Source organism: Mauremys mutica, chromosome 19 (genome assembly GCF_020497125.1).
Source record: "Mauremys mutica isolate MM-2020 ecotype Southern chromosome 19, ASM2049712v1, whole genome shotgun sequence".
Taxonomy (NCBI): Eukaryota; Metazoa; Chordata; order Testudines; family Geoemydidae; genus Mauremys; species Mauremys mutica.
Window position 1 is genome coordinate 3,262,962 of NC_059090.1, and position 18,334 is coordinate 3,281,295.

An 18,334-nucleotide genomic window follows, 5' to 3' on the forward strand; every position below is an offset into this window, starting at 1 on the left:
TAAACTGCATTAAAACAAAACCCATTTCATGCAACTTCAGGGTCAGTGAAAGTTCTCAGCTATAACATTTCTTAAAGAAGCCAACAACATACCTACTCAGAGTACACATTAATGATGATTCCACCCACATGATAATTAGTTGCTGAAATTTGATTCAAATCCCACATGGCATGTTTAGAAACAAGGGTTCCAAAAAAGGAGAGACCTCGTTAAACAGAAAATGTTGATGCTCTGGTGCATTTGTGGTTGTGTTAAAATTGAATACTGTAACTTTAAATGTTGGGCAGGGTTCCTGGGCATGCTTGCATGCTAGGGAGCTCGGTAGGGCATAAGAACATAAGAACGGCCACACCGGGTCAGACCAAAGGTCCATCTAGCCCAGTATCTGTCTACCAACAGTGGCCAATGCCAGGTGCCCCAGAGGGAGTGAACCTAACAGGCAATGATCAAGTGATCTCTCTCCTGCCATCCATCTCCACCCTCTGACAAACAGAGGCTAGGGACACCATTCTTACCCATCCTAGATAATAGCCATTTATGGACTTAGCCACCATGAATTTATCCAGTCCCCTTTTAAACATTGTTATAGTCCTACCCTTCACAACCTCCTCAGGTAAGGAGTTCCACAAGCTGACTGTGCGCTGCGTGAAGAAGAACTTCCTTTTATTTGTTTTAAACCTGCTGCCCATTAATTTCATTTGGTGACCCCTAGTTCATGTATTATGGGAATAAGTAAATAACTTTTCCTTATCCACTTTCTCAACATCACTCATGATTTTATATACCTCTATCATATCCCCCCTTAGTCTCCTCTTTTCCAAGCTGAAGAGTCCTAGCCTCTTTAATCTTTCCTCGTATGGGACCCTCTCTAAACCCCTAATCATTTTAGTTGCCCTTTTCTGAACCTTTTCTAGTGCTAGAATATCTTTTTTGAGGTGAGGAGACCATATCTGTACACAGTATTCGAGGTGTGGGCGTACCATGGATTTATATAAGGGCAATAAGATATTCTCCGTCTTATTCTCTATCCCCTTTTTAATGATTCCTAACATCCTGTTTGCTTTTTTGACCGCCTCTGCCACTGCGTGGACATCTTCAGAGAACTATCCACGATGACTCCAAGATCTCTTTCCTGACTCGTTGTAGCTAAATTAGCCCCCATCATGTTGTATGTATAGTTGGGGTTATGTTTTCCAATGTGCATTACTTTACATTTATCCACATTAAATTTCACTTGCCATTTTGTTGCCCAATCACTTAGTTTTGTGAGATCTTCTTGACGTTCTTCACAATCTGCTTTGGTTCTAACTATCTTGAGCAGTTTAGTATCATCTGCAAACTTTGCCACCTCACTGTTTACCCCTTTCTCCAGATCATTTATGAATAAATTGAATAGAATTGGTCCTAGGACTGGCCCTTGGGGAACACCACTAGTTACCCCTCTCCATTCTGAGAATTTACCATTAATTCCTACCCTTTGTTCCCTGTCCTTTAACCAGACCTCAGTCCATGAAAGGACCTTCCCTTTTATCCCATGACAGCTTAATTTACGTAAGAGCCTTTGGTGAGGGACCTTGTCAAAGGCTTTCTGAAAATCTAAGTACACTATGTCCACCGGATCCCCCTTGTCCACATGTTTGTTGACCCCTTTAAAGAACTCTCTCTATATATATAGGGCAGCACACAATCGGAGTGTAGCAGCAGCCAGTCAGCAGGTACCCAGTGAGTTGTAGGCAGTAGCCTGCGTTCTCTTCCTCTGAGTTTTGGGTTCTTACGTGTTCTTGTTCTGGCTCCTAAGAAACAAATTAGCGAGACTTTGCGAACGTCCAGCAAGAGTATTTTATATTTTCTTTAACTTGTCTGCTTGTGTGCCACAAGCCGTGAAAGGCACAATCTCATCCAAAATAAAATACACTTATGAAGCCAAATGTCCTTTTGAACCCAAAAATTGGAACCATTTCATTCTGGTCAGGTTGATCTTACTGAAGCACTTCACTTTTCCTTCCCCTTTCACAGGGAGGAGCCTAAATTAGGTTTCCCTAAATCCATGATTGGAATAGCGACGCAAAGCCTCACTAGAAGCCAAGCAGCTCGGAAAGAATGGGATGATCCCAATACAGTAGAACCCTGTTTATCTAACCCTCCATTATCCGGTTCTCCGTATTAACCCAACAACCAGCGCGCACAGGTCCAGAAGTGGGCAATCTCTCCTATGGTCCCTAGATGGCGCTGCAGCCTGGCACGTTCCCATTCATCCGATTATCGACGTTTTGGTTAACCAATCTGGCTCTGGCCCCAACTCGATGGGATAAAGGGGGTTCTGCTCTCCTTGTGAGCGATCGTTTGATGCAGGGGATCTGCTGCTGGTGTTATTCCTTGTGGAAAAGTACAGATTGCAAAACTGATGGGAGGGGCCTTTTGAGGTGGTAGGGAGGGGTCACGCTGTTACCTGCAATGTACACAGGCCCCGCAGCAGGGACGCACCTCGGACTGTGCATCTAAACAGCTTAAAAGTGCATCACAACAGTGAAGATGTTGTCAAGATGCCATTCTGTGCAGAGGATTGTAAGACAGCCCCTGTTCCTGATCTGAGGCCTGAATGCCATAGGGATATCCCACTCGAGAGCTTTGAGGTGTGTGAAGGGGTCACCATAAGTGAAAATACAGAGGTCATGGCTGTGCTGCAAAGTCACTAGCAGGTATGATCAAGCAGGCCAGGCCCGGCCCACAAAAGTTGCCTAAGTTGAACACTGTGGGATCACAACCTGCACCCAGCAAAGCCTCCCACAGAACTGGTACATTGCGGCAGCAAGTTTATAAGGAGATGGTAAGCCTGCTTACAACACTCCTTCTCTTACCTCCATATTACAAGTGATGAACAGAGGCAAAGGGACAGTAAAGCCAGGTTTTTAAAAGGTATTTAGGCCACATAAATCCCATTGGTTTCAATGGGAATTAGGAACTGAAATCCCCTTAAAAAATCTGGCCCTAAGTGGTTTGCTCAAGATCACAAAGGAAGTCTGCAGTGGAGGCGGAATTTAAACTCAGGCCCTCAAGTCTTAGGCGAGTGTGATAACCTCAATCATCCTTCCTTTCTCCTGTGTGTGTCTAATGACGTGTTTCTGTCTGTCTAACCCCAGACATAACCAGGTCTCTGTCTATCTAGCCCCCTAGAAAAACATCCGTCGGTCTAGTGTCTACCTGTCTGTCCCTGAACAGAACCACCTGTCTGACTATCTATCTATAAAAACACCTCTCTGTGTGCACCTCCCTTTATTTAATTGTACAGGGTTTTCAGGTGGGGGCTGTGGGAACTGAGATAATAGTGGTGGCAAACGGAAATAATTACAGTCTGAGCAGCTCCTCTTTATATCAGTTGCTAAGTTAACCATCATAGTTCAGAAGGTAGTGGAACAAGCAGGAGGAGGTGTCTATATTGCAGCAATCACATATCGGTGCATAAAGGAGAAGCTGTAACACAGTTACTGGACACTGTTTTTCAACGGACATGGCACCTTCCTTCATTATGAGGCTTAAGTTCCATTTCCATATTGTTTTCTCCTGTAAATCATATGATGATATGCAGAAATTTCTGCACAATGACTTAATGAGTGAGAACTAGCTCATATCTGCACTCCAGTACTGATCAGAAAAACCAGTCCCCATATTTACATACAGTGAGGAATAATTTTCTGGTGTATTGTCCTTCTCAGGGCGTCCTTCACCTCTTTGTTCCTCAGGCTGTAGATCAGGGGGTTCAGCAGGGGGATCACAAGGGTATCGGATTCGGCCACCATTTTCTCCCAGTCCACTGAGCTGCCAGATGAGGGTTGTAAATATGTAAAGATCAGGGTCCCATATAAGAAGGAAACGACAGTCAGGTGGGAGGTGCAGGTGGAGAAGGCTTTGTGCCTTCCGGCGTTGAGCGGATCCTCAGGATGACAAAGATGATGTAAGTGTAGGAGATGAGGATGGTGAAAATGGTGCCTATTGTTTCAATGGCTGAAAACATGAAATGCACTCGCTTATTGATACGAAAGTCAGAGCAGGAGATTTCTTGGAGTGGGTGAATATTGCAGAAGAAATGACCGAGGGCACTGGAGTGGCCGAAGGACAGACTGAATTCAGTTCACGTACGCACAGTGGCATTGACACAGGCGCATAGGGAAGAGCCAGCCACCAGCTGGAAGCAGACTCTCTTGGACAGGATGACATAATAAAGCAATGGGTTGCAGACGGCCACAAAGCGATCGTAGGCCGTCACAGCCAGCAGGCAAAGCTCATTGTTGGCACAGAAGGAAAAGAGGAAAACTGAACCACACACCCAGGGAAAGAAATGTCTTTACTCGTCACTAGGGAACTGAGCATCGCCTTGGGGGCAATCACAGAGGAGGAGACAACATCTAAGAGGGACAAGTTGCTGAGGAAAAAGTACATGGAGCTGTGGAGTTGGGAGTCAACGCTAATCAGCACAATCATCCCGACATTCCCCACCAGCGTGCAGAAATAAATGGCAAAGAAGAACACAAAGAGGATGTTTTGCAGCTTTAGACTGTCAGTTATTCCCTGGAAAATGAAGCCAGTCACTCTGGTGCAGTTTCCGGGAGCCATTTCTCCTGTCACTGTACTCTGTGCCAAAGAAGAGGCAGAGGAGGGGATAGAAGCAATGGGTACCACAACAATCAATCTGATGTACAGTGGAGACTCGTGTTCTCTCTTAAGAGATGCCGAAACAAGGGAAATTCAATTTAGTCAGAGTTTCCAAAGCCCATTTTGATTATCTAGACCAGTGGATTTTTTTCTCATTTGTGGATGAATCCAAAATTTTGAATGGAGGTGGAAATTGTAGACACAATCTGTGGACCCCTAGGAATCCACGGCCCACAGGTTGCAAAGCAGTGTTCTATGGTAACAACCACCTTTGGAGGACCCCTTAGATACAGTCTGTGGATCCCACGGTGTTCGCAGACGATAAATTCAACCCCCCCCCCCCCAATCTAGTCTAATTGCTGGTATAACACAGGTCATAATTTTTTTCCAATAGTTTTCATTGTAAATTAGGGCATGTCTTTTAAAAAATCATCCAATCTTGAATTAAAAATCGTCCGTAAACTGAGTAGCCACCACAACCCTTGGTAAACCGTCCCAAGAGTTAATTACCCTCCCTGTTAAGAGAGGCTTTTTATGTCCAGCTGGTCAAAATTCCCACCTGTCCCCTTGGAAAGTGTTGAGCTTTTATGAATAAAACCCGAAATCCAAACGATTTTGGCGCTGGTCTATTTTGGCTGAAATCTGAAGTATTTTGGTTTTGAAATGGAGCAACTGGGAGATGTAGTCGAACCAACAAGACTGGCCTTTAAAGGAGAATGGAAGCCTGAGGAACTTCAGCTGGACAGATCAGTGCTGAAGGTGTTTGAGAACAGGTCAGAGAAACACCCATCGGCATATTTACTTGGTGTTACTTGGTCTTGCCCCAGCATGGGGAACCTGACTTGACTCCATGAGGTCCCTTCCACCCTACATTGCTAGGACTCCCGAATAACAATATTTGTATTGATTATTATTATTTTATTTTATTTGTTGTAAAAACGCTGACATTTCCATGGAAAAGTTCAATGCAAAAGAGATTTGTTTGTTTTTGTGGGAGGAGGGGAATTTTCATCTATCTCCTAGGAATGTAGTGTTCCCACTCACTGTAGGGGGTCTGATCCAAAACAGATTGATGCCAAGGGGAGTTTTTCCATTTCTTTCAGTGCGCTCTGGGTTAGGCTGTTTGTTAATATCAGATTTAATCATCTTTCCAGCTAGCAGAGTGAGTAGCAAGGCAAGGTAACACTCAGTGTATTTGAACCTTCTGCACACCCTAATGCAGGAGATCTACAAGGCAAAGGGATCAGTAAAGTTCACACCGAATTATAAATGTACATGAACTCAGAGAGGAAAAAACACGTCCTCTTTTACTGAACTATTCAGTATGAGATTTTGAATGCTCTGAAATCAGGAAATTGAAAGCAGGGTCTAAAATCCCAAGATGTTTGTGACAGATTTACCTGCCTTTAATTGATTAGTAGAATCCTAGAATATCAGGGTTGGAAGGGACCTCAGGAGGTATCTAGTCCAACCCCCTGCTCAAAGCAGGACCATTTCCCAACTAAATTATCCCAGCCAGGGCTTTGTCAAGCCTGACCTTAAAAACCTCTAAGGATGGAGATTCCACCACCTCCCTAGGGAACCCAGTCCAGTGCTTCACCATCCTCCTAGTGAAATAGTGTTTCCTAATATCCAACCTAAACCTCCCCCACTACAACTTGCGACCATTACTCCTTGTTCTGTCATCTGCTACCACTGAGAACGGCCTAGCTCCATGGACTTTGGAACCTCCCTTCAGGTAGTTGAAAGCAGCTATCAAATCCCCCCCATATTCTTCTCTTCTGCAGACTAAACAAGCCCAGTTCCCTCAGCCTCTCCTCATAAGTCATGTGCTCCAGCCCCCTAATCATTTTTGTTGCCCTCCACTGGACTCTTTCCAATTTTTCCACATCCTTCTTGTAGTGTGGGGCCCCAAACTGGACACAGTACACCAGATGAGGCCTCACCAATGTTGAATAGAGGGGAATGATCACATCCCTCCATCTGCTGGCAATGCCCCTACTTATACAGCCCAAAATGCCATTAGGCTTCTTGGCAACAAGGGCACACTGTTGACTCATATTCAGCTTTTCGTCCACCGTAACCCGTAGGTCCTTTTCTGCAGAACTGCTTCCTAGCCATTCGGTCCCTAGTCTGTAGCAGTGCATGGGATTCTTCCATCCTAAGTGCAGGACTCTGCACTTGTCCTTGTTGAACCTCATCATATTTCATCAATCCTCTAATTTCTCTAGGTCCCTCTGTACCCTATCCCTACCCTCCAGCGTATCTACCACTCCTCCCAGTTTAGTGTCATCTGGAAACTTGCTGAGGGTGCAGTCCACGCCATCCTCCAGATCATTAATGAAACAACATCCATAACAAAATGGCATGACCAGTCCAGTGGGCAACTCAGCCAATGCAAAATACAGCCAGGCCCACTCCACGTGGGCGCCTACCTGAAATCTTTTTAAAGGTAAAGTTATGGAGCCCGATCCTGAGTTGCTATAAACTGGAATAGCTGGTGGACTTTTCATTCAAGCACTTTAATACTTTGAGATCATTTTGGGTTAAAGTCTTGCAAATAAAAACATGGTGAACAATATATTTGCATGAATATTCAGTCATTTCCCTGAGATATGCATCTTCTGCACAAACTGGTCTTCTCTGGCTGCTTTTTATTACAGCTCCTAGTTTTTTTTCAGATTTGCCCATCTATGGTTATGAACAAGGTCTCCAGTAACAAAGTTCTTGCATTTCTCCATGAGACAAAGAAACACCAAAGATAGGAATCAAAATTTCCATATGGAAATGGAAGCATAAAGTCACACTCATCTGGAAGCCCCATTTCCTAGTAAGGTGGCTATTTTGGTACTAGATTTCTACAATTCTTTACCTTATCAATGTGAAAAATTAAAACGCATGCGCGCGCACGCACATACACATGCACACACGTTTCAATTGTCCTGTTGGGACTAATCACGTTTCACCATAATAGGAACCCATCAGAAAACATCAAGAGAAAAAAACATTATATTAAACAGACAATTGAAAAATAAAGGATTTTTTCCACCAAATGGAATATTAATATATTATTATATCCGTTATCATTTCCAGGTTTCAGAACTGCTCCTAAAACATCATCAACTCTTACCTTGTTGTAACAAAGCAATATCCAGAACACTTTCAAATGTCGTGTTCCCTCCTAACTGTGAGGTAATGTGGGATAGAAAAGAAATTAATTCAAGAATCATTTTCAGGTAGAAAGAGCCAAAGTTGCTATTAAAGTTAAAATATTTAATCTCTAAGTGAATCCCACTAATACTGTAGCTATTTCGAGAAAGTGAACTGAATGACAATGGCAGAGAAAAAGAATTACTTTAAAAAGAAGGAGATGAGCATTTTGGAATTTCCAAAGGCTGCTTGCTTCGAAGCAATTGACAATTGCAAATGTTTCCCCCCGCCCCAAGTCAGCATTTTAGAAATGCCAACCACAAACAATGCAAAGTCAGCAATTGCAAATATAATTTTCTTCTTATGAAACTAAAAGGCCAAGTGTCACCACAGCTACCTGATCATGGCGGGGGGTGCTTGGAGTGGTAGATTTAAGCCTCATATTAGCACTCTAGCACCTTTCCATAACTAAACCTGGAGCTATGCAATTTATAAGAAGTCAATTAAAACCACAAACTAGGAATAAAATCTGATAAGTTCAATAACCAGCATTCTTGTTGAAATCAATAAGATTACGTTCACACTGGTTCACTGTATATTAACTGAGGAGATATGAATGAAGAGCAAAGTTAAGCAGCGAGAGCTGAATTAAAACTATGGGTGAAACCCTCATGCCTGCTCTGGCTTCTTGCACAGCCTACAACTGGAGTTCTGCAGTGGGGAACCAGAGGCAGCAAGTGAGTTTGGAAAAGCTTCCACCTTCAAAGGAAAGGACCCTAATGAATACTAAGGAAAACATCTCCCTCTCTCCCGTGCTCACATGCAGTATCTTATCATCCTGTACAACCTACGGCTACAAATCTCTATAATTTACCGTGAGTGAGTGGAGGCAGTGGGAAGACCAGCCTGTCCTTAGAAGACATTACTTTAGCAGAGTCATAAAGCAGCTTCCTAGAGAATACCCACTGATCTCCACCTAATGGGCCACAATGAATTGCAGGTCAAACAGCATCAAGAAAAAGGTTTCCCTTGGAAGCTAGGTGGGTCCAGAAGTTCCTGTTCCTTCTCCCGCTTCAAACTAAGAAGAAAACTCAACTATGCAAGAGAGATTTCATTCCATTGTTGGTGTGTATCCACCCCGAACCCATGAGAGCTTCCATGGGGGCCGAGAATGGTGCACTGGGGAAGCCCATTCCATACTGTACTGTCTTTTTTCACAATCTTCTCTCTCCAGGGCTGTCAACTGGGAATATTTCACCAGCACAAAACCCACTCTGGGAAATTTTAAATGAAAATGTTTGATATGCAAATAAATGAAGCACATTTTTAGGGAAAAAAAAGAAAAAACCATCCATTAAACAAGATTCTTTGAAACCAAGGGGTAATTTTAAACAGACTATTTTCATCTCCATACGCACAGCGTATAAAATCTTTTAACTCAGTACAGCACAATGGACCAGACACTCAGTTGGTATAAATCACCGTAGCTCTGCTGATGCTGATGGATCCGTGACAACTGACACCAGGTGATGATATGTCCTGATATTCCCAAACTCTGACATACAGCGTTCAGGATAGTTTAGGCAGTTGGTCCCATTTCACTGCAAGTTATTTTGTGAGAGAAAATTAAGACAACATTTTGGGGTCAAAAGCATCAGCACTTTGAGAGCAGAAAAACAATCTTTTCTCTTGGTTGATGGAATGGATTTTGAAGCTTTCATTGGGTATTAGAACTGAAAGGAAAAGAGACCACTCACCTTAGTCTTTGCCTCATAATGTTAATACTTGTTGCAAGACAGATGTCTCTTTCTTGAACTCAAATGGATTGTATAAGGGGTAATTGGAGGTGGGGTTTATTTGTTCTGCCAACACAAGAGGACAGAATAGCAGGGTTGGAAGGGACCTCAGGAGGTATCTAGTCTAACTCCTTGCTCAAGACAGGACCCATCCCCAAACAGAATTTTACCCCAATTCCCTTGATGGCCTCCTCAAGGATTGAACTCAGAAGCCTGGATTTAACAGGCCAATTCTTAAACCACTGAGCTATTCCTCCTCAGGGTGCTGAAGCTCAGGTCAGGCACAGGTGGGGTATGTGTCTCATTAAAATACCAGTTGCGTCGTTATACACCAATATATGGTCTTCAAATATTGTTCAAGTTCTTAGACGTGTTGATGCTTCTCTTTGCCTTTCCCTCTGTTTCATGCAGTTCATGTATCTGAAAATCCCCCCTAGCAAGAAGCACATCCAATCACAAATACACTTAGAGGAGCACGGCAAGATTTTAATCAATATCTGCCAGGATTAGAGCTCTGAAGACGGTTTCTTTCAGAGCAGCAGGACTAGACGTCTGTGTGTCGCTCAGCCAAAGGGCAATGAGCATTCTGCTGCTCAGCGCTGAGCGAGAAGGAACATTTGCAGCAGCAGCATGAGAGGGTCCAGGAGTCCAGTAAAAAGTCAGGAAATGCAGCTGCAGGTGCCCGTCCGATTCAGATCTCGATTGGGCGCTGCCAAGGGCCCTCAGCAAAGAGCCTGTCCTGCCACATGCCATTTAGCTGAGCCCTGGCGGGATCCTTATCAGGCAGGATAATGAGGGTGATGCTGCAGCTGAGAACAGGGAAGATCCTGCCAATGTCCCTAAAGGCCAGGATATGACCTCACATTAGATCAGGAGGACCAGTTTGGAGACGATAGCAGTGAAAACTCTGCAGAGAGGGATGTGCCTGGCCAGAGACTGGAAGTCCAGGTGGTTACTGCAGCTTTCTAACCCCTCCCTCCCATTGTTTTCTAGAGAAATTGGACTTTCAACACTGAGGACTTGGTAGGTTATGGCCAAATAATTTACTGCCCTGGATATTACGCCCTGCATTGTAGTGTGTGTCTGGGGGGTAGTGCAGACGCCACAACATTTGCATGGCCTCCTCTCCCTTCCCCTCCCCTCCACCAGCCTCTGCTGGGCACAATCCCAAGTGGATGCAGGGCACTGGGGGGAAAGGTTTGGGAAAAGCCAGCTTTGCTGTTTATCCAAGAGTTCAGAGTATGGGTTGTAGGGCTTGTGCTGAAGCCCACGGTCTGTAGCAAGTTCATGACTAGAAATTAGTGCCCCCCTGTCTGTTTCACCACGGGCAGGCAGGTGGGGGTGGAGGGGTTCAAACACGGCTTGGATCAATGCTCTCCATCCTAGCTCAGGCTTTGGTTGGTTTCCTTCGTTTCCCCCCAGTCCTGGTAGCTTATTCTGGGAAGTTTCTCAGGCAGCAGGAATTCTCCATGGCCTTTCAAGAGAACTGGGAGTGCAAACCTGCTCGGGCCTCCATAATAGCCAGGTCCCTACCAAATTCAGGGCTCACTTTGACTAATTTACAAACCCTCTGGCCTTGAAATTGACCAATGTCATCATTTTGATGTTTCCACCTGACATTTCCTGGTATTGTAACCATGGGGGTCCCCACCAACCTGGGAGAACGGGGGAGTTCAGAGGTTGTTGTGGGGGGGGTCACAGCATTGCCACCCTCACTTCTGTACTGCCTTCAGACCTGGCTCCAAGGGCAGCAGCCAGCAACCTTTCTGAAGCTAGAGGAGGTTCCCAGATGTGCAGGTGGGTCCCTGCTGTTGGGAGCACCTCAGCGCCTACCGACTACTTGGGAGCACCTCGGCTCCTACCATTTTCAGGGCATCCAGAGAAATGGACCCCTGAGCCCCAGAAGGACCTGCAAGGGAAGCCCAGAGCCGCCACTGCAGATGCCGGGCAGAAGCTCCGAGCCCAGGCACCCAGAGCGCCGGCAGGAGTGGGGAGGGGCATGGAAGTCCTGATCCCGGTGCCCCAGCACTGGCTGCAGCCACAGGGGGCCAGAAGCTCTGAGTCTGGGCACCCAGAGACGTGAGTGGAGCAGAAGCTGCCAAGCCCAAAGCCCTGAGCCCAACGCCAGGCTGATGTAGCGCGCTCACTTCTGCATTTCCTCTGCAGGTGCGTCTGATAGCCCCACGGAGAGGAAGTCCTGTCCCCAGCCGGGCAGAGAAACAGCTAGGAGGCCCCTACTGGGTTCTCCTGGCTGGCTGGGTTCTCCTGGCTGGATTTTACGGGGCAGGGCTAATTCGATCTAGCCAAAAAAGGCACAACAAGAACCAACAGCTGCCAGCTGAAGCCCGAGAAATTCAAATGAGACGTAGGCACACATTTCTGACAGTGAGGGAGACTAGCCACTGGAAGAAATTACCCAGGGGAGAGGTGGAGTCTCTGTTTCCTGGTGTCTACCATCATAACTGGTTGGGAAGGTGCCTTTTAGTGACTTACAAGCAATTGGGCTTCATATGGTGCAAAGTGTGTGAAATTTCATAGCCTGTGAAATAGAGGCCAGATTAGGAGATGGAATTGTTTCATAACCTCTATGAAAAGCTCAGTGAGGAACAGACTCTGCTGTTTTACTGGGTGGCCTGCTTGCTCCCCAGAATCAATAATGAGCAAGTGGGGTGATCTGGGGTGCAGCTCAAACATCCAGCTGGGCTGGCCAGGGGCAGACATCAGGCCTGCCAGGGAAAGGTGGGTGTGGCAGTGACTTCACAAAGGCCTTTGGCAGGAACTCAGCCTATTGGGCAAAGATGATGAGGCGTCTGTGACCTCACAGAGCTCCCTTGCCAACAGCCAGGCAGGACAGGGATGCGGGGCAGGGGGAACCTCGGAGAGCCCTGTAGCCTTGCTGCAGCAAGCCTCCAGCTCGCGGTCTCTCACTCAGGACCAAGAAACGGTGTGCAGGAGATTCAGTGCATGTGTTTTTCATTCCAAACATTCATTTGTTTCAAAGACGTTGTCATCTGTGTAGAAGGTAAGAAAAAATATAGGTTCTAGATATAGATACAAGATAGGGGACTCTATCCTAGCAGATTCAAAGGCATCACCACCCTCCTAGGGAAAAAGTTTTTCCTGATATCCGAGCCTTCCACACTGCAACTTGAGAGCATTGCTCCCTGTTCTGTCATCTGCCAGCTCTAACGCGCCTGACTTGCTCAAATCTCTCTCCTGCTAGGCCTGAGAGAATTTTCTCCATCCCCCATGATACCGAGGGAAAGAGAAAAGAAGTGACCTCTCTTTGGTCACACAGCAAGGCCATGCCAGAGCTAGAAAGAGAAGCATAAGAAAGAAGTTGCATCAAAATGTTTTGCATTTCAAACTAACCGATTTCTTAAACAAAGGCAATTTGATGTGTGGTTCGTGAACTGAAATGATACATTCTAGTCTCCACATGTTTCTAGACTGATGAACCAGTAGATCTACCCCTTAGTTTTTATCCATAGATTGAGGGAGGAAAACAAGTTTGCCTGTTTCGTGAATTCCCAATGGCTTTCTTGAATTTCAGCAAACTAGTCGATTGAACTGAACGATTTGAATAAACTGAAAGGAAGACAATATTTTCTGCACCTTTCAAGGAAGCTACTGCTGCCCGAAGCTGGGTTAGCATTTCAGCTAGCTTTGCTTCCAGGGCCTTAGCTATCACATCAGTGGTGCGACTGTCTGAAAAGCTTGGCAGTGAACATGTTCTACTGAATGTTATTTTTTTCTCTTCTATTTAAATTATTTAAAAGATTGTCATAAATTGGGCCCTTATCAGAGGTTGTCAATTTCCAATATAATTATGACAGTGAGGGAGACTAGCCACTGGAAGAAATTACCCAGGGGAGAGGTGGAGTCTCTGTTTCTTGGTGTCCTACCATCATAACTGGTTGGGAAGGTGCCTTTTAGTGAATTACAAGCAATTGGGCTCAATAGGGTGCTAAGAGTGTGAAATTTCATAGCCCGTGAAATAGAGGCCAGATTAGGAGACTGAATTGTTTCACAACTGATGCCTCTATGAAAAACTCAGTGTGGGGTGCGGAACAGACTCTGCTGTTTTACTGGGTAGCCTGCTTGCTCCCCAGAATCAATAATGAGCAAGTGGGGTGATCCGGGGTGCAGCTCAAACATCCAGCGGGACTGGCCAGGGGCAGAGGTCAGGCCTGCCAGGGAAAGGTGGGTGTGGCAGTGACTTCACAAAAGCTTTTGGCAGGAACTCAGCCCATTGAGCAAAGACAATTAGTTGGGAATTGGTCCTGCTTTGAGCAGGGGGTTGGACTAGACACCTCCTGAGGTCCCTTCCAACCCTGATAGTCTATGATTCTATGAGTGAGACGTCTGTGACCTCACAGAGCTCCCTTGCCAACAGCCAGGCAGGACAGGGATGTGGGGCAGGGGGAACCTCGCAGAGCCCTGGAGCCTTGCTGCAGCAAGCCTCCATCTTCCCTTTACCAGAGAAAGGTTATGAGAAGACAATGGCTGGAAGCTGAAGCTAGACCAATACACACTGGAAAGAAGGCGAGGAGCATTTTTAACATTAGAGTTTGGAGCAAGTCACTGAGGGTTGTGCTGGATTTTCCACAACTGGCCTCTTTTAAAATCAAGCTTGGGTGTTTTACTAAAAACCTGCTCTAATTCCTATGGGAATTATTTTGAGGCACATTCTATGGCCGAAGTGAAAGAGAAAGTCAGACGACAGTGGTTTCCTCTGGGCTTGGAATTAATCTGTGACTCGCTGGGAGCGTTTGGAATGTGGCCATTTTGCTTCCCTCTTGTCCCTTCTTCTCAATTGGAAAACGGGCCACCAGAGAAGCCTGATTTCCACCCTGTGCCCCTTCCATTCGTGCTGTAAGCTGAAGGGCATTGTGACTTGAGAATGAATTCAGCCAGTCAGTGCTAACTCTCCACAGGTGATTTGCATAAGTCAGTAAATGAGACTGTCAAGGGGAAGGTTTTGTGGATTTGAAACTTAGAAACCAGGAAGCGCAGGAGAGGACTGGCTTAGAGAGTTTGGCAGTAAAATGTAGGTTTTGTGGCAATATCCTGTGCAATTGCTACTGGATCCGGGACGGAGACAGCATTCCTGCCCCTCCCACCACCTCTTAGCTGGGCCTACATAAAAGAGACTAGCTAGAGTTTTGCACACTTGTTTGTTTGAGACTGAGCAAATAAGGCCCAACAAATTACTGCTAGGATGAATTTTGCTGCCTCCTCTCCTTGACTAGAATACAAGCAGTTTCTGATTCTCTCAGATGAAGTAGTTCTTCTAAAATCAAGGGCAAGACCAGTCAGTGGCTTTTTCACAACCTAACCCCCGCCCCCCCCCACAAAGGAGATTTTATTTTTATTTAAACTGGGTTTTTTAAATTTATATTGAAAAAGCTTTTTTTTTAAACTTATCCAGTATAAAATTTGAAATGATGACAAGTGATGTTAAGGACTCTAGTTGCTCCAGCCTATTAAAGTAATTTAAATAACTACATATATGAAGAAGTCCATGTTTGCTGCCAAGTGTCAGGGGAAGTCAAAGCACTGAACTGTTGGAAGTCATTGCCTAAGCACCTGGGGGTCCAGAAGTTATTGAAACACTCAGCCAGATTTTGGCAGCACTAGCCTCTTCTGCGGGTGCAGAAAGAATATTTTCTTCATTCCAGTTGATGCAGCTACTTCATTCAAATGTAAGAAACTGATTGGGAGTTGAAAAAGGATGAAGGCTTCTTTTCCCCTTGTAAAATATGAATAAAGGCTAGAGAGGAGGAGGTGTGAGCTACTACTTCTAAAATTTGGAAGGACGTTATGAGCAGGAACAATCAGTTCAGTGCACGAACTAGAGATACTTCTTTACCTCAGTTTGTTTGAAATGAAAACAAATGGTTCAGTCAACCTTTTTGTTTTTCTGTATCCTGCAAAACCAGCAAGTCAGCATGTTTGAATGAATCCCTATTCCTAGCATCATAGAAGAACTAGGGCTGGAACAGACCTCAGGAGGTATCTAGTCCAACCCACCTGCTGCAGGCAGGACCAACCCCAACTTCATCATCCCAGCCAGGGCTTTGTCAAGCTGACCTTTAAAAACTTGTAAGGATGGAGATTCCACCACCTCCCTAGGGAACCCATTCCAGGGCTTCACCACCCTCCTAGTGAACTAGTGATTCCTAATAGCCAAGCTAAGCCTTCCACAGTGCAACTTGAGACCGTTGCTCCGTGTTCTGTCATCGGCCACCACTAAGAATTTCATGAGAATCAATCTCTCATTAGGAAAATAACTCAAAAATACAACTACAAAACATTTGGAATGAAATCAATCCACCCTGACCTGTAGTGTCTGGGGGTGTGGGCCTCTGAGGCTAGACTGAGACCCTCATTGGCTAGAACCACCCAGTGAGCCAGTAACAATATCCACTCCTGTTACCGTCCAAGCCACCGCAGTCCAAGGAACAGCTGAGGGCTGCAGGAGACAGAGGGTTGCTGAGAAGGTCTAACTCATGACTGCCAACCCAGAGATGTGTTATTGGCTTTGGATGGGGGACAAGGAGCAAATCCGTCAGTCACTACAACAGGTCCCACTCAGAGCCAGGGAGACTGGGAATCGAGTCCTGCTGGCACTGCCAGCTCTGGCTTTCTGGAGGAGGAGGAAGCCCCCAGCTCCCCTAGCTGACCCTGAGGCACCTTCTGGGCCCAAATGGAGGTGGTCCTGGGTACAGCTATGGAGTGTCCCAGGAGTGTTCCGCTAGTGGCATTGTATTGTTTTCACAGCCAGTTTAGAGCTCTGGTTTTCTACCCCTTGCCCTGCTGGCAGGGCACTGAGCGGCACCCGTTGCCGGCCACCTGGGTGCGTGAGAGCGAGGAGGGTGAAGGGAGGAGCAACCCGAGCATCTGCCATTCAGCTCCATCTGATCTAGAGTAAGTAAGTGGAGTTCTCCAGAGCCATCCCCAGTGTGGTGGGAATATCCCACCACTAACGCTCCCAAACCCGTCCCTTGTCAGGGTTTGTTCCCCAGGTTAAGGGTTCCTGTGCCCTGCGGTGGGATGTGTCGGGAGAAGAAATTGCCTCAGCAGAGGGGAGGTGGGCAGAGGAGCAGGCAGGCTCGTTAATGAGAGGCTGCTTTGAAGCCAGACTCATGGCTGCTCCCCACTCACTTCCAGGATGAGGCGACTCAGGCAGATGCTCAGGAGGAAGGCCGGGCAGGTGGCTCCACAGCCAGAAGAAGACATCAGCCCACCTGCCCAGGTGGAGAGCGGCCCCTCTGTCCCCACAGGCGGGGAAGAGGCTCACGGCCAGGGGAAAGGGAGGAGCTGCTTCGCCTGCTGGAGGAGGCGGAAGACAGCAGCTCCTCTAGCTGACCCGGAGGCACCTTCTGGGCCGAAACGGAGGTGTCCCCGGGTTTCAGCCGTGGAGCAGAGAGCCAGGGGAGGGCAGGAGCCGGGGACGGCAGCTCTGGGGCTTCCTTTTCAGGAAGCCAAGGATCCAGGAGCTGCGCCCCAGGGCCCAGCAGGAGCCGCCAACCATCGTGGCAGCTGAGGGGCCCTGCGCCAGCCCGACCCTGGCCCCAGAGGAGCCTCCCGCCGGCACCACTCTGGCCCCAGAAAAGCCTCCCGCCGGCAGCACCCTGGCCACGGAAGAGCCTCCCGCCGGCACCACCCTGGCCACGGAAGAGCCTCCCGCCGGCACCACCCTGGCCACAGAAGAGCCTCCCGCCGGCACCACCCTGGCCCCGGAGAAGCCTCCTGCCAGCACTACCTTGGCCAAGGAGGAGCCTCCCGCCAGCCCCACCCTGGCCACGGAGGAGCCTCCTGCCAGCCCCAGTCTGGCAACTCAGAAGCCTCCCGCCAGCCCCAGCCTGGCACTTGTGGCGCCTCCTCCCAGCCCAGAGCAGGAGTTCAGTGACAGCACCAGCTCTGTATTCTCCTGCGGGTCCAGCAGCTCCTCCGTGGGGTCTGGGAGCCCTGTGTTTCAAGGCTCCCTCTTTGGAGGTGAGGGGAGACCCAGGGGAAAGGGAGGAGGACTGGGGCGGTGGGGACTAGTAACACCCTGTGCCCATCCGAGCATCCCCAGCCGGGGCCCAATCCACCCACCCGGTATCTGAGCCCTTCCCAGCCAGGAAGGAAACTCCCCTCGAACACCCTGGGGCAGGGGAGCAGCCTCCCCGTCTGGCAGGTGGGAACTGAGACACAGAGGAAGGGCTGTGGGCCTGGTCACACAATCCTGGGTGTAGATCTGGGAAGTGGACTGGGTCCCGGCCTAGAGCCTTTCCCCCAGGGGCACCTTCGCTTCTGCCCCTTTATTCTCCCCTCCGGCTAGGGGGTCTGAGAGTGTGAAATGAACAGGGAGGGTGTCGGGGTCCTGGCACACAGCCTGGATGGGAGCTCCCCTTGGCTTGGACCCCAGGCTCAGAGACATCTTTGTCACCCCTCTGTCCTTCTGTTATTGCTAGGAAGGGAGTCCCCCGATGAGGGGTCTCCAGGCTCCAGTAAGTCATCCTCATTCCCGCCCGCATGTACCCCCTGCCCTGCCCTGCCCTCCGGTTTCTCGCTGTTGACTCTGGCTGGACTCTTGACTCCGGTCTCTGGCTATGACTTTGGTGTGACCCTTCTTGGCTCCAGATTTGGGTTCTGAACCCCGGCTCAGTATTCTCCTTGCCTTTCTCTAGCCTCGCTCCAGGCCCTCCAGCCACCTGCTCCAGCCCTGCCTCCTCCTCCTCCTCCTCCTG